Source organism: Lipotes vexillifer, unplaced genomic scaffold (genome assembly GCF_000442215.2).
Source record: "Lipotes vexillifer unplaced genomic scaffold, Lipotes_vexillifer_v1.1 scaffold36, whole genome shotgun sequence".
Lineage (NCBI taxonomy): Eukaryota > Metazoa > Chordata > Mammalia > Artiodactyla > Lipotidae > Lipotes > Lipotes vexillifer.
Genome location: NW_006792448.1, coordinates 6,614,663 through 6,630,707, shown reverse-complemented (window position 1 = coordinate 6,630,707; position 16,045 = coordinate 6,614,663). Strand labels below are relative to the sequence as shown.

General features: G+C 44.5%; 1 protein-coding gene across 1 annotated transcript in view; it reads left to right on the top strand.

Moving 5' to 3' along the window:
- Window positions 1-16,045, top strand: part of SETBP1 (SET binding protein 1) — a 380,749-nt gene that overhangs the window by 563 nt on the left and 364,141 nt on the right. The gene's annotated exons all lie outside the window — the stretch shown is intronic.

Here is a 16,045-nt window from a genome sequence, read left to right as displayed (position 1 = left end):
GGGGGGAAAGGGGTGGGAAGGCGGCAGGATATTTTTTTCTCTCTCTCTTTGTAACTTGCAGGTTAAGTGGAGCTAGAGAGCTACATTGTATCTAGTTAGATTTTTTTGGGGGGGGGGGTGGGGGGGATGTATCAGAATCTAACGTGTCGTTAATAGAAAGAAGAACAGGGAAGAAGTGGTCCAGCCGGCGAAGGTTGGTGTGTGCTTGCGTCGTGGCTCTGTGTTAGTCTTTTTCTTAAAATCTTAATCAATGGATCTGAGTCTCTTTCTCGTGCTCTCCGGTTTGGGGACTCTGAAAAGACAGGAATTCCCTTAAAAGCAGATGAATGCCTTTTTTGAAAGCACGCATTGTGTGTGTTTCTAGAGGAGCCGTGGTCTTGGGAATTAACGACAGGCTTCCCCGTTCGGTGGTTTCCAGTGGGAAATAACTCTTGAAAGGGAACACTTCAGTATCGATTTATTGTTTTTGTCTTTCAAACGATTATCTCTTTGACTAAAATACTGTAGAAGTTCCACAGAGACAAAGTCAGGTAAACTGGACTGGGCAGATCTTTAGCAAGATGGTGATAACGCTAATGCTGTTTTTGGTGTCTATTTGTGATGGAAGCATTGTTGGGTAATAGCAATTTCTGATCGGTAGAGCATGCTGGCTCTACAAAAATAAGGAACTACCGAAATGCTGTCTTCTAGTCCCCATCCCCTACAGGCTGCACACACCCCTCCTATCACAACCCATACCAGTTACAATTCTGAAATAGGATCCAACTGGAAATATTTTCTTTGGAGATCGGAAAGTTGTGCAGTTGGAAGTATGAGATGAGGCTAGAGGTACTGGGAGTGTGGGGAGCGGGTCCTTATTGCCCCTTGATGCTGCATTTATTCTTTATGTGTGTCTCTGTGGGTTCTGAGGGTGTGTATATTGGTCTAGGAGGACTGTTCAGGGAAGGATTTCCGATTCGTTTCCGCTTCAAATAAACTGTCCTGATAATCTCATGGTTGACATCTAATGCTAAAAGGCCAATTTGTGTTTCTCTGTATCCCTGCAGAAGCTCTCCTCCGAAAGGGTAGTTTATTTTGGAATTCTACCACAGCTACTTTTCCTTCCAAGCTTCCCCGTCCCCTTCATCACTATCCACACCTTTTTTCCTAAAGTTAGTTGGAGTCTATGGTATTTATGGAGATACTAATATTACTTATTTTCCTCTTACATTATTTGTTATTCTCTTCCTTTTCATTCCTTTACTCTTCATCCTGTTTTTCTTCTTTTCCTGTAGTTTTATGCGAAAACTAACTTCATAAAGTCTCTATTGCCAAAACTATCTGGCAGTCCTGCCCCATCTTTTACCCTCCTGTAGTTTACATAGGTAAATCAGATGTGCCCTTCCTAATCTATCCTTATCCTCAAAACGTGTGTGTATGTGTGCACACACACACACTCGTGTGTTTTGGAGGGGCAGGAGTTGTTTGGGAAAGAAGGACGTGGAGAGGAGAGGAAGGGTGTTCTGTGCATGCCACATCTGCAACACTGGGGCCAGACCAGGAGGGTCTGGGAGAGTTATCCTCACACACCCCAGTTGGATGTTGTCTGGCTGGGTTAAGGAGGCGGAGCCAGCTGTCCAGGGGCCTGTGAGGGAGGAGAAAATTTGTAGCACTTTAAAATGTAGCCAGTTTACAATCCCAGGTCACTCCCTCCCCTTTCTCCTGCTTTCTGTGGTTTCTGCCATCCCAAGACTAGTGGAGGGAGGAGTGATATCTTTTGCCCTGACATGGAAGTCCCAGGTTTCAGTTAAGCTGAAGATGCAGTATTTTCTTCTGTACTTAATTGCTTTGCCTGCTACCAAAGAAGGGCTTCAGGACAGATCAGAAGAGTATGGTTAAACACAGAGTATTTGCAAACTCCGGGGTATATGTAGCCTGAGAAGATAGGAGACCAGGTACTCAGAAAGTGCTGCTTTGCACACCATCTCCCCTCCCCCATTAAGGAAATAAAAGTCTTAGTCTTTGGAAGTTGAATTGGTGTTAGAGCTGGGCTCTGGGAGCTGCTAGCCACTATAGTAACCTGAGCGGGGGTGGGGGGAGGAGGTGGTGAGTGAATGCTATTGGGAGCCAGAGGAGGGAAACAGACTTGTCTCCCTTAGCAGGGAAAATAGATGTGTCACTGGAATAAACAAATTGCAGGTGGGGGATGGGATGGCTTGTAGTGAACATAAGGAGGAGTGGCTGAGAGGCAGTGATGTGGTTCCGAAGGGGGCCACTCAGAGCTTGGGAGAAAATATCAACTGCCTTATATGTTCACGAATGGGGTAGGCAAGTGAAGGAGTGTAATCCAATCTTTCGTATGTTAACATCAGAATATCCCATAGGAAGGCACTGCTGGCCGGCCCAGTTCTGGACTTCACACAGGTGAGGCCTAGGGGTGTACCTGAGTGAACCAAGGAGCCCCTTTGGTGCCACGAGGGCTTCTGGTCCTGTGAGTGCATTCATTATTTATGGCAAGCTAGTTTGTAAATCACCTGACCTAAATGAGGGCTGGGGGCAAAGAGAGAGCAGTGCTTGGAATCTTTGTAGAAAGTTTAGTTGAAAATGGTCAGTGGGGAGAGGCAGGAGTTTGCTGAAGAATAAATAAATAGGTAGGCACTTTCCCCTGGATTCTTGATTCCATTTCTGCTCTTATCGTGACTTTCAATTCCATTAGGAGCGGAATCAATACTTCTCTGGCACAAAAAATGTATCTCTAGGAGGGCAGAGTTCTTTCAACCTGGTCATTATTTTTAGTTGTACTTTAGTCTCTGCTCTGAAGCTTCTATATGATATGCGAAAGGAGGAAGATGAGAGGTGGCTGCCTGGGTGGAACATCCTTTCTGAAATCTTGTAGAGACACTGAAACTTGGCTGGGCCTCAGCGGCCCAGAATGCCAGTTTTTCCCTTGGAGACTTGAAGTTTTAATTGAAACCAGATAGCTATCAAGAGTGGACCTGGCCAAACAAAACCTTGTTTTCTTCACTGCTCAGGAATGGGAAATAAATAATTTTTTGCTGATGGCATTTCAGGTTGCTTCAGTTTTGCTCCTGCCAGAAGAATGGGGTAAATTATTATTAACACATTAACATTGTAAGAAGTTGCAGTGCCTTAAAAAAACGAGATAATGTTACCGAGTTTGCTTAGAGACCCACTGTGTGGGAGAGGTCTATTTGGGGGTGGAGGTGGAGACAAGAGGCTGCTCTTGTCCTGGAGGGGTGGCAGCACTGCCCTGAGAAAAGGAGGCTCATAGAGTCCTGGCCACATATCACTATGCTTGGTCCTTGGGTTCCTGTGAAGAAGTGAGCAAAACAGTCCAATTCCATTGCTATCCTATGGTATATTGTGAAACCTGGTGAGCTTCCCAAAATGTTTTGGGTCAGGATTGAATAAGGAGTACAGCCATCAGACCTATTGCCATAGGTGTGAGCTTCATTTAGGGTTGTTTCTAAAGGAAACCCTGGTGTTTCACGAACTCTCCATGAAGTTGCAGACACTTTGGGCAGCCAAAGGCTTGTTAAGTGCAGAAAAGTAAACACCAAGATGCCCGCAGAGTGTACTGCTTCATAAATGCAGGGGAAAGATGCCAACTTACATTCTTGTTTGGCTTTCAGTATTTATTTCCATTTTCACTTAGCCTACTACTAGATCCTCATGCCTCCTTAGACATACCAGGTTGGGGCAATATGAAGTTTTGGGGGAAACTGGTGACCTTAGATAACTGAGTCCAACTTAGTGGCCCTTACATTTCACATCTGGAATTTTCAGAGTCAGGTCAGAACAGCTTCCCTTTCAGAGTTGGTTTTTTACCCCCTTAGAGAGTACCATCTAAGGTTGAGGAAACATTATTTTTTTAATGGCCTTTGGTGTGGAAACCTGCAGTTGACTTCCTATCCAGTTCAGAGCAAATAATGCCAGGGTCAAATGGAGAATGTGAGCAGCCCTGAAGTCCACAGGATCTCTTGGGAGGAAGCAGCTACCCCTCTCCAGGAGCTAATGATGGACTGTGATCTGCAGATCCATGAGAAATAATTACAGGCAAAGCCAGCTGAGCTAACTCCCAGGCAGGCAGAGGCTTCCACCTTTCCAAGTGCTGGGAAGGGAGAGGGGATGAATGGAGAGCAGATAAGAGTTTCAGAGCTTTGCCAGCTTGGAAAAATGTTTCTTTGACCCAACTTATCTTTTCCTATCAAAACATACTCCTTTTTATATGCATGGCACTTTTTTCTTTTCAAAAACATCTTTATACCACATCTGCCCCCTTGATTTTCTAAGGAGGGAGGCTTACTAAGCATTTTATCCCCTTTCAGAAGGTGAGGCCATTGATGTGCTGACTTGCTGAAATGACACAAGTTGGTGGCCCACATGGGACCAGATGGCTCTGTTAAAGTGTGAAGAGCATCACACCTGAAGTGACAAGATCTGCTTTGGATCCTGTCCCTACTATTTCCCAGCTAAATGTCCCTGAAAAGTTATTTAACCTCTTTGAGCCTCAGTAAACTAATCAGTAAAATAGGAATAAAATATGCTTACCCTGCCTACTACATAGGGGTTCTGCAGATTAAATAATACCAGCTAATTTCAGTAATTGAACTCTGAGAGGATTTCCACACTGCCTCCTGGAAACTGATGTCTGGGATTATTGTCACCATTGCTTGGAGGTTAATAACCTCTTGGTATGACCAGAAATGCCTGTAGAGGCCCCTTGTGTTCTAAGACAGTCAGGGAATAGTTGTTTTGTGCTCCTGAGTTGACCAAAGGGGAAAAAATGTGTGTACAGTATATGTATTTTTAAATCAGTTGAATTGTTGGACGCCTACTTGCATATACATCTGAGACTCAGAGTCTCAGATAGTATGCAATTTTGACTCAAGGATGTATTGGTGCTCAGGAAATGCTCTTTGAGTTAAGAATGAGAAGGAGAAAGAGAAAGACATGGAGACACACAGAGAGGAGAGGTAATGGGTGGCGAGTGCGAGGGGGAGAGTTTTCATCAGGGAGCCACAGTGGCTGAGAAATGATATTCAAGACAGAATTTGTACCCTCTCTAAAGAGCAGAACTGAGAGCAAGATTGCATCTGTCCCGACAAACCCAGCAAGTTCTCTCGAATCAGGGAAGTTCTTCACAGTCCATTTGCTGTCTGACTCTTCTGTATTGCTCCTCTTTCTCTTTCCCATGATTCCTGGCTCGCCCTGTCCAGCAGCCTCTACCAGGCACCTTGCAGCACTCTCAGGTGAACCCCGTTTTATGCAGCACGCACAGGCCTCTGCTCCCATCAGACTGATTTCCTTGCTGACCCTGGGCATTATGTACACTTGTCCACCTCCACACGTCTGCTTCTGTATCAATGACTCCTCTCTGGAAGGTGTCCCTATTGGTCCCTTTTAGCCAAAGTGTCTACCTCTTCTTCGCGGACACCTGACCAGTTCTTAGCTCTTCACTGCCTTCTCCAGAGCCCTTCAGGACTAAAGTACTTGCCGGGCATCTGGCTCGTGCTGCTTTGTTCTTCGTTGTCACTCACCTCTCCAGGCTGTGAGTCCTTGAAGGATGGGGCCAAGTTTGCCCCACAAAGCCCTACTTATGAATGATTTCTGTTGCATGAATGAATCACAGAATTTATGCAGAGATAGAATATTAAAAGTGAATGTTGTTTAAGATACCCTAAAGCTCTGCACGGTGAAGCAACACAACGAGGACCTCTTAGACAAAGTGAATAATAAGTACTTATGTCAACGGCTTTTTATACTTTTGGCTATCTTTCAGGGGCAATCGCCCACTCTCAGTTTCTCCCTCAAAGCCTAAGAGTTAATGTTTTACTGCATGTTACATCCTATCAGTCACTGATTCACTCATTCATTCAATCATCAAAATATTTATTAAGTACCTACTAGAGCCTCCTCGCCCCTCTCGCACACATAGCTCTTGACTTTCTCTGAAAATTCCAATTGCATTTTTTGTCCACCACACTCATTTTGGCACTTAACCATGCAATCTTCTTTGTTACTTAAGTCCAAGTGCTTCCCACTCCTCGGTGACTGAGTGCGCCTGGCTGCAGTGGAAAAGAAGGCTGAGCAGAGAAATGCACTCAGAGGAGAAAGTTCCAGGGACAGGCTTCTGAGAGGCAGGATGCAGGCTGGGCTGGCTCCCTGTCAGCACGTGGTATAGGACAGACTGCACTGCCTTTCTGCTCCTTAGCTTGAGCCATGGTAAAGAGAAAGAGTTTGGATTGATGTGGAGGGAGGGCTCCTTCTGAAATTCTGTGACTCTGTAGGTAGAAGTGTCCTGGGAATTTTAAAGGTTTCTTAAAGCTCAGAACTCCTGGCACCCCAACAACTGTTCACACCACTCCCACTGAGGATCAGGGAACTTTGCTGAGTGTTTGCTGTGGATGAGAGTTACCTTCAGAAGGGGAACTGGGACCAGGAGAAACTCCTTAGTGAGCACCAAAGAGCCAGACTTGGGGACACGGAAAGGAGAGGAGGGGATGGTGAGCTAAGTGTGAAGAAGTACTGTAGTGAATAATGTGGAAGGAGGGAAAGGATTGATCCTCTGCATCTTTTGAAAGCCGTGACCCCCTTTGGTGAAATGACTGAGTTGAGACAACGGGAATGAAGCAGACAAAGACAGCTTCTGGAAAATCTAGACTATATTCCCTGTCTGGGCTTTGCTACTGCTTCCTGTGCCCAGTAGGCATTTGGAATCTCTGCCATGTTTACTTTCGGACCTCATGGATCTCGGGGGCTAGGCATTGTTTTCTTGTGTAGATTCTGTTGGGCATGAAGGCTAGGGCTGTGCCTGTGCTCCTGGGATGTCTGCTCAGTCCCCACAGCAGAGTCTGCCCTTTCATGGCCTGTGTTCAATAACAATTAGTGAGTTGGTTTGTATGCATTTTGAGATGAAAGCGAGTGACCCGCAGTTTGTCCAAAGCCAGAGGCCTCTGAGATTAGGGTTGGGGTGGAATCAGGAAAGCTGGGTTTTGACCTGAGTTCAGAGGGCATTCTGAGTCACCTAGGAGCACACTGCTTGAGTATTTAGGAAGAGCAAGGCTCTACAAGCTACTGAGATGCTGCAATTACTTTTACTCTAGGACTTGGAATAGAAAAAAAAAAAAAAAAGGCAAGGAACTCAATTAGCCTAACTCCATAAAAAGCAATTTCTTCTTTTTTCCTTTTATCTGCCAAAGATTGAGAGTTCTGTCAGTGGAAAGAAACTGCTTCGGGTTTGAACTTGGGCCTGGAAAGATGTAGTTGCTGGAGATGCTGAATTTGATGAATTCAATGCAGTGGCCTGAGAACTCTCATTAGAGGCAGTTGGGGCACAGTTGTTATGCTTGTAGCAAAATAATGAAATCTGGGTGGCAAGTCCCTTGCAGTTGTTGGGTGGTATGTCTGTGACCTATTGTTATTTGAGCAATGAGAGCTTTGATTTTTTTTTTAAAGTATTGATTCATAATGGTGACTAAAAAGGATGATTTGATGTGAAAGCCCTGTGAGCCTTCTCTCTGTTCATTATTTTGTACTCCAGAGCTTGATTACAGTCGGTTTTTGGATCCACATATGTTTATTAAGGTCTCAGCATTGCAATTTGTTCCACTGTTCTTGGCACTGTTGGATGAGAAAGGTCTGGTATGAGACATGGCTTTTCCCCTTGGAGAATGGACAGTATATCTGGAGAGACAGGCTTAGCTCAAAAGGAAAGCATCCGTCTGAAGCCAAAGTGGGAGCATGATCTATGTGGAATTATGCTCTTTTGTTGATCAGGCATAAAGTGCAGTCAGGGAAGGCTTCAAGGAGGATGTGGTTTTGGGGTTGATGGTGGAACTGAAACAAGGGGACATTCTTGGTGGGTACAGTAGCAGAGATGGGACAAAGTTTGAATGTGAATTTGGAATTGCCACAAGGAAACGAATGCTAATCATCAACATGTACTGCATCTGGTAGGAGCAGGGAGGCCTTGATGCAGAAGGTCCAGCTGGCTGATATTGAGGCACAGGTCACCCATAGCAGGCATCTAGCTGGTCTGAGATTTCCTGACAGCAGTGCGAAGGACAAAATTCAGGGCTGTCTAAGTTGGGCCCAGTCTTAGCTGTCCAGAGTTTTCATTCAAACTCCTCAACTTTTCAACCTTCTGATTCAGCAAACTTGGTTTGCTCATTCACATTTAAACATGAGTATGATAGACTCTGATGGTGCTGTGGGGACCTCAAGAGATAGAGAGGAGGTTGTCTCTGTTCTCAATCTGATGGAAGACTCCTTGAGAACTCATGAAAACCAGTGGAGGAGCAGCGACAGAGGACAGTCATGTAGGGCTCTGTGGACTGTCAGTCAGCAAAACAGACGGGATGGGGTCCCGTGAGGAACAGGCCAAGGCTACATCTCCCCTGAGCTGAGATGGGAGCCATGACTGGAGTTTTCAGAATGTGAGGAGGGTAGGTGTGAGGAACACTTCCACGCATGCCATACAGGAGAGAATCCTGACATCTGACTGTCCTGCCCACTACTAGTCCTGTCAGCCACCAACTCTTCAGTCTGGAGTCCAAAAGAGGCACCTTTAGGGCAAAAATAAAACTACATATAAACATTCAGAATGGGGATCAGCCACTCTGGGAAACAAAGAAGCTCTGTGATACAGGTACTCATTTCCAGGAGTTTAAAGCATAATTGGAGATTGAAATTTCAAGTTAACAATGCAGTATTTAAATGACCATGCACGAAAGCTGAAGGAGAAATATCACAAAGGACACGAAATGGAGCCAGTATTTGTTTACTCTCTGGTATGCCTAGCATCTCCTTTGTGGCAGAAGCACAAACATGAAAGTGTCAGATTACACTTTACATTCAAATGACAATAAGCAAAGCGATTGCTGAATCTGAAGGTTGAGAAGTCAAGGAATTTGAAATAAGACTGAACAGGTAGTGGGGTAAAAATTAAAGGGCCTTGAAAGAATGACTAGGGAATTTATTATCTGTTTGATTATTCAATTTAGCTGCATTGCCCTCAGATAAGTCTACCATTTTCATCCCAGTTTACATGTGGTATGGTGGAGGATCAGAGTTTAAGTGACTACTAATGCTGGATATTTAAAGACTGGTGGCATTATGGTTCAATGGAAAGCAAATGACAGTTGGAGTCAGACAGAACTACCTCTGTGATTTCAACAAATATCTCAATTTCAGTTTTCTTATCTGTAAAATGGGTACATCTCAGGGTTAAATCAAAGAATAAACTTAAAGCACTTATTATATACTATTTCCCTCTTCAAAGTTAGGATCATTTTCTTTACCATGTGGATCTTCTTTAATATACTTGGACAAGAAATATTATGATCACAGTTATTTCTTACAGGCCAACCCTACATATTTAACCTATTTAGGTGCTATTCTGCATATATTATTTACTTTTTTCCTTGGAAGAGTCTGTGAAGAGATTAGGAGGCCGATGAGAAAACTGATGCCTAGAGAATTTAAGTGATGTGGCAAGTCAGTTGGCAAACTGGTTTTAGAGCTCCTATGTATAGAAGTAGCTAGGAGCGTTTGGCCAAAAGCTGGCATCACTTTGTGTTTTAGAGACATAATGATCTAAAAGTAAAAGCACAAACTTTGGAATCACATATGCCTGAATTTGATTGTGGCTGTGGCACAGGTAGCGTGTGCCCTTGAGCAAATTATTTGCCTTCCTGGACATTTACATTTACATTTCCACATCTTTAAAATGAGGATGGGTCTTCTGCATCACAGGGCTGTTGTTTGCATTAAATTGATAATGGCTGTAGAGGCCATTTGTTGTATTTAACCCCCTCTCGCACTACAAGTGTGTGCGTTTCTTGACTGAGTGGAAAAATGCAGGCAACAGGTAATACGCCAAGACCAGAGCTCCACCTGTAAACTTGAGGATTGGCCTAGCCAGTGCTGTGGAGACCTCTCCCCGGGGCTGAAGACCCAGGGCTTGTGCTGTTGTGTTGTGTTATTGGTTCCCAGAGGAGGCACTGTTTTTGCTGCTAGAACTGGAACTGTTGGTTAACAGTGTGCTCTCGGCCTCAGGCCTCGGGAATTTGATTCTGCTTCTCTCCCTGTCATGGAGATCCCTGAGCACAGGGACTGATTCTTAGTTTTATGTTAGGTTCAGCCAAGCAGACCTGCAGAACCAGTAAAACCTATGCAGAGGTGTAAGGTACCAGCTCCGTCTTTGAAGGGCTTCTGGTCGTCAAGTTGAGGAGAGAGGGCTCAGCACCTGAGAAGGTCAGAGCTGGAGGGCCACAGAGTTCACCTCATCACCTCCCGTGTTCTACAAATGAGGATGGGGAGACCCAGGGAGAAAAATGGCAGAGCAGGGAATTGAGTCTGGAATTCATGGCTGAACTAAGTCTTATTTCCTCCACAAGATAAACTGGGTAGAAGAAGAAAGCGATAGTCAAACAACATCAAAACACTCACGTTAGTAGGTACAAATTAAACTACTTGTTTGTGCTTCCCATTGTAAAGGGAAATGGAGGAGGTTGGTCTCCAGCGCCCAACACTCGGGCTTTACTTGGGATCTGCAAAGAAAAGGCAACATTTAGCCAAAAGCCAGTGTGGGTGACACAGACTACAGGAGTAAATGAAATTTACCAAAAGTTTTGAATGCCCACTAAGGTGATCCCAACATCATCTTTCATAAATATCTTATTTAATCTTCAATTACTTCTCAAAACAGCCCTTGAGGTAGGATTATTACCCAATTTCCAAATGAAACTTGAACGGTTTAAATGTAATTTCCAAGAGCACAACTACTAAATGGAAAAGAGAGGTTAAGTAATCTAAACCTGTGACATTAAATCAGTGCTGCTTCCGTTCCTCTTTTCAAGGGGAAACATGGCTTGGACACTTGCTGTTGGACACTTACTGAGTATGTTCACTGTCTTCTGAACTGTGGCAGAGACCCACTTAAAACGCAGCTGTTAATACTGCAGTACAGTTTGCCAAATGCTTTGATAGCAGGATGCCCAGGGAAGTGAGAGCAAGACCACCTGTGAGTGTGAGTGTGAGTGTGTATAAGTGTATGTGTATACATGTGTACACACAAGGGGAAAGGAGGAGAAAAGGAAGGCCCAGCCAGTCTTCATGAAGGAAGTGAAACTTGACCCAATTCTTGAAGGATGACTTAGAGGTAACCAGGTAGAGAAAGAAGAAAGGATGGGCCAGCCAGAAGAATTAGGGAATTATATGAAGTTAAGCAAATCAGTGGGATTTGGGGGAGCTGCCACTCAAGAGATGCTGCTGGGGAATGTGGTGGGTGTAGGACTCAGAGAACGCTGCTTGGAGGAGGTGAACTGTGATCAGGAATGTACCACACAGGTATGTAATATAAAAAAGCCACTGAGTCTGCTCTTCATTCTCTGCTGGAGACCACTGGTGTGTTTGCAGGGTCAGAGAGCTGTGGCAGAGCTGCCTTTGCCCTCGCTGATTGAGAGCTGGTAAGGGTTGGGTTGCTTGATCACTTTATCTGTGTTTATGGAGCTTTTACTCTGTATGCTTCTGCAGCATGTGGACTTTCAGAGACACAACACTCAGAGTCATGGGCATCTGAGTCAAATGGCACCTGGCAGGTCTTTGACACAGCCTCTCATTTAGCATTCACTCAGTGAATAATTTGGATCCATGGATCAGGAGCTGTGCCGGGCCCTGGGGGTTCCATGGTTAGCTAAACAAACACAGCATGTACCCTCAAGGGCTTCCCATTTAGTGGGGCAGGCAGAGTTGAAACCAAGAGTGGCACAAGTATTAATTATAAAATATAGTAAGTGCTAGGAAAGAAAAGCTCTATGCTCTAATGGCACAAAACAGGGAGTCCTGATGTGGTTTGTGAAGCTCAGGAAGTACCCTTTGACCTGGGCCTGAGTAATGAAGAGGTGTTAACTTGAGGGAGCAGAAGAGGATCCCAGACACATATAAAGTCCCCCAAGAGGAAAAGGCCACTTCTGACTCCCCACCTAAATACCTCAGAAGTCATAGGGAGATGAACGCTCAACCACCCCAAAGCTAAAATCAGACAGATGGTCAGTCTCTTGCCAGAATCTGAGAAGGGATTTCTTATAACCGTAGCCAATGAGCCTAAGTTGAAGATGCAGCTGCTTTGCTATCTGTTGTCAGGTAGGCTCACACTCCATCCTTTTACACAGTTTGTCCCCCTAAGATCAGAAACTCACAATTTCTGTCAATAAGAAAAATAGGCAGTCATCAGATCTATTGCACAGACAACTTTAATAAAACAACCAAAGACTGTCTTCTCCCTAACATCATTATACATATTCTCAAAGTCTACAGCTTTCAGAGAACAAATGGGCAAGACTGGAGGAGGGAGGTTTGGGAGGAGTCGTTGACTTCTGGGCAGAGATGTTTCCTCAAGGAAAGTTCTGAGGTAGGCATAAAGAGTCTATGTGACAGTGCACATTGTGGATTTCAGCTGCTCAGAGTTGCAAAGAATCTGACAGAAGAGTCCCCTTTTAGTCACACAAAAGAGTAGTAGGTAGATGACTGCCATCAGTTGTGTAAATGCTTAACACCCTGTTCTCTTGATATTTTCTAAGCCCTGATTTGTTAAGTTTGCTGATTCTTGTGGTGTAAACACTCCTACCACAGCCAATTTTCAAGCTATCAACTTGACACCACAGAAAGTGGAGCTGGGATGAGACTCACATGGGTGGGCTCTCACGAGCCCCAACATACCACTGTTACTGTTCACTAGGAACTGAGGTGACCAGATCACTGATAATAGCGATAGCTCTGAGAGAAGGACTTGACTGACTTCAGGATGGGTGGATGGATGGAAGGTAGCAGTCTAGTGCTTTCTCTGTAGACAAGACTGCCCTGCATGGCTTTTTCCTCAGAGCATGAGTGAAGAGAACTAATCAAACACAAGACCTTAGGCGAGAAACACTCAGAACAAGGAAAAAAGAACAGTATTGTGATATTATTTACTACAATAGCAAAATAAGAATTTTAGATAGCTGCCAGACATCTGCAGCAGGAAGAGGCATGACCCCCGGTGGAAAAGGAACATAAAGTAACAAGGAGAGAGAATGCTGAGATGAAAAAGCATCAGAATTAACAGAAAGAAGGATGAATAAGGTTAGATTCCAGGGATACAAAATGTGCAATTGCAAAATTAAACATCCACAGTGAAGTCAGTAAAGGCAAAGGGAGGATGGAAGACAGAATTAAATTGGTGTTATGGACCTTAGATTAAGGAATGCTCTCCCACAATGCAAAAAACAGTGAGAGAGAGAATGAGAGAAATGGAGAACAGAGATGAGAATTCTAAACTCAGGTTACAGGAAAAAATTAGAAGCCAGAACCACTGAATAGAAGAAATAACTAAAGGAATAATTGAAAGGACCGGTTCTGAACTAGAAATAACCTGCACTACAGATCCAGAAGGCACACTATATTCCAGGAAAAATAAAAGAAGTGACATCCACACTACTCATTTTGTCATTAATAAAATTCTATTACAATGAAAAAAAAATCTGCAATTAGAAAAGCATGAAACAAGTTACCGACAAAGGAAACAAAACCAGGCTGGCTTACATTTTCTCTTCTGTTACTGCAAATGCTAGAAGACATTCTACAGAGTTTTAAGGGAAAAGGTTCTGACCTGAGGATTGTATAGGCAGCTCAGTGTCTTCTACATGTAAAGATGAAAGAAGTGTCCAGCCTTATGGGGTCTGCAGAATAAGGAGCTGAGGTAGGACTGAGGATGAGGAGTTTGGGGGGGAGTTTGGGAAAGGTCAGGAATGAGGCAGCAAACTCTTCCTATATTTGTCATTGTTTGCCTTTAAGACCTTATGAGGTGCATTTGCTATTAAAAAAAATTTACAAGAAGCATATAGTTCCATTAGAAAAAAAGAAAGAGATAAAAACTATAACCTAATGTGGAAGACCAGGAAGACATTTTTTCTCATTTCATTGATGAGACACCAAGGCCGAAGGAGGGCTTATGAGGGCTCCTGAGTGGCAGAACTAGGTCCAGAATCCACATCTTTTGACTCCTGTTATATATGCCAAGGGCTGTATCAGTTCTACCATGTTGACACTTTGGAAAGCAGTGGTCAGGGTGATGATGGCCTGAATGTGCCCTGGAAGCAAAGCAGGTGGGAGAGGTGGATGATGCTGGGAAGCCCAGCCCAAGCTAGTTTGTTTATTTATTAATTCAGTCAACCAACATTTCTTGAGTGCCCATTATGCACTGGGTACTGTGCTAGGCATTGGGTTTGCATAGATGAATAAAATGCCACTGATGTCTGTTCTTAAGAGACTAAAAGTAAAACTGTAAGGGAGAATTCCCTTTAAACATAGAGCAGTAGTGCTCTTTGGTCAAGTCAGTTGGTAAGGGTAAGCACATAGGCAAAGCCTAAGCCCATCAGAACTGCCTGGAGGCCTTGGTACCAGCCAGAGTGCTGGGCCCCACCCTTGCAACCATAGGTGGGGCCTGAGAATTTGCATTTCCACCAAGTTCCAGGATTAGTAAGAGTTCCCTCAAGGCTGCAGGTAGTGAATGTGTTCTAGACTAGGAAAAATACTTCCATTTTGTAGATCATGGATGAGAGAGGATTTACTTACTCCCTGGGACTAATTTGGGTCATGAAGCACATGGAGCCAAGCAGGATTCCCCTGGGCCCTCAGACAAATAATTCTGTAGGCTCACACTACCCACTTTGGTCTATGGCTGTGCAGTGTATAATCACACAGTCTTGAGTATGGAACAGACCTTGGCCCTGCTCAGTTCATTGCTGGGATAAGTATGGAGCAAGGGACTCAGAGTGACTTGTCTAGCATCTCACGGTCGGTGAAAGGCAGGCCTAGTCTTTGGAATGCTCTCTCAGTGTTCTTTCCCAAGCACATCACAGCCCCTCTCCCCTCCCCTCTATTCTCCTGGAACCTGCTGAGTGGTCATTTCCTAAGCAAGCGTTATTGTCCCTATGCTGCTCCTCTCATTCCAAGTCCTGCAAACAGCCACAGAAGGGTTAACTTTTGTTGGCCTGAAAGCCTGAGCCAGTACAGAGTGTCCATTGTGCGCTGCCCCCTCTGGAGTCATTGCTGGCTCCTGGAATGTGACAAGGCAAACCGTTTTCACCTTGCTCTTGTTTTCACCCTCTGTGAGTGCGTTGAGTGAACGTGTGCGTGTACTCACAGGACACGTTGGCAGTAGTGCCACAAGAGGACTCACAGTGGTCTCTCCGATGCACCAAAAAATGGAACTGTGAATTTGGGGTGGTAGGTACGTGTGGGAGAAGGCAAAGGGAGAACAACAGCCTTGTGTGCTTGTGAAGTAAACAAACGGGTTATGTTTCTTTGCTCTTTACTTTTGAAAGTGTCTCTCTTGCATGTGGCCATGAGGGGCATAGACAGTGAACTGTGCAGGGGCTGCCTGCCTGGGTGGAGCTACGGTTGGAGTAGTTTGAACCATAGGACTTTGATGAGCTGTCATCATTTCATTTTCATTCAGAAAGAACTCCATGAAGTCCTCCATGTGCCCCATCCTGCACTGAGTGCTGAAGCAAATGTAAGTGTTGTACAGCTACAGTTGGTCTCAGCTTGAGCCTGAATTGCAATAGAGTAAGGAAAATAAGAGTTGTGTACAGAAACTATGAGAAGACAGTGTATGACTAGTATTTAGTTGCAAGCTCTACAGCTGTGAGCAGTGTTAAGTCAGGCCAAGGAGTGAGTGCTGTGGTCCAGAGTTTACAGTATGTTGCCATGGAGAAGTGAAGACTTGGGCATCACCTTGAAATGTGGGAAGGCTTGGGATCTGTTTGTTCATTTGCTCATTCATTCCTTCATGCAGCAAACATTTGGAGAACGCCAGTTGTATGGCAGGCATCACCTGCATGGTTGGAAGAGGATATAAGAAAATATTCTACAAAAATATCAAGGCAGAAAGAACTCTGTGTGTGTGTAATGCCACTGTGGAGACTGGTTTGACTTGATAGGGAATGCAACTTGTTGGCTAATGAGCCCTAAGACTGAATTCTTAAGGTAAACCAGTAGG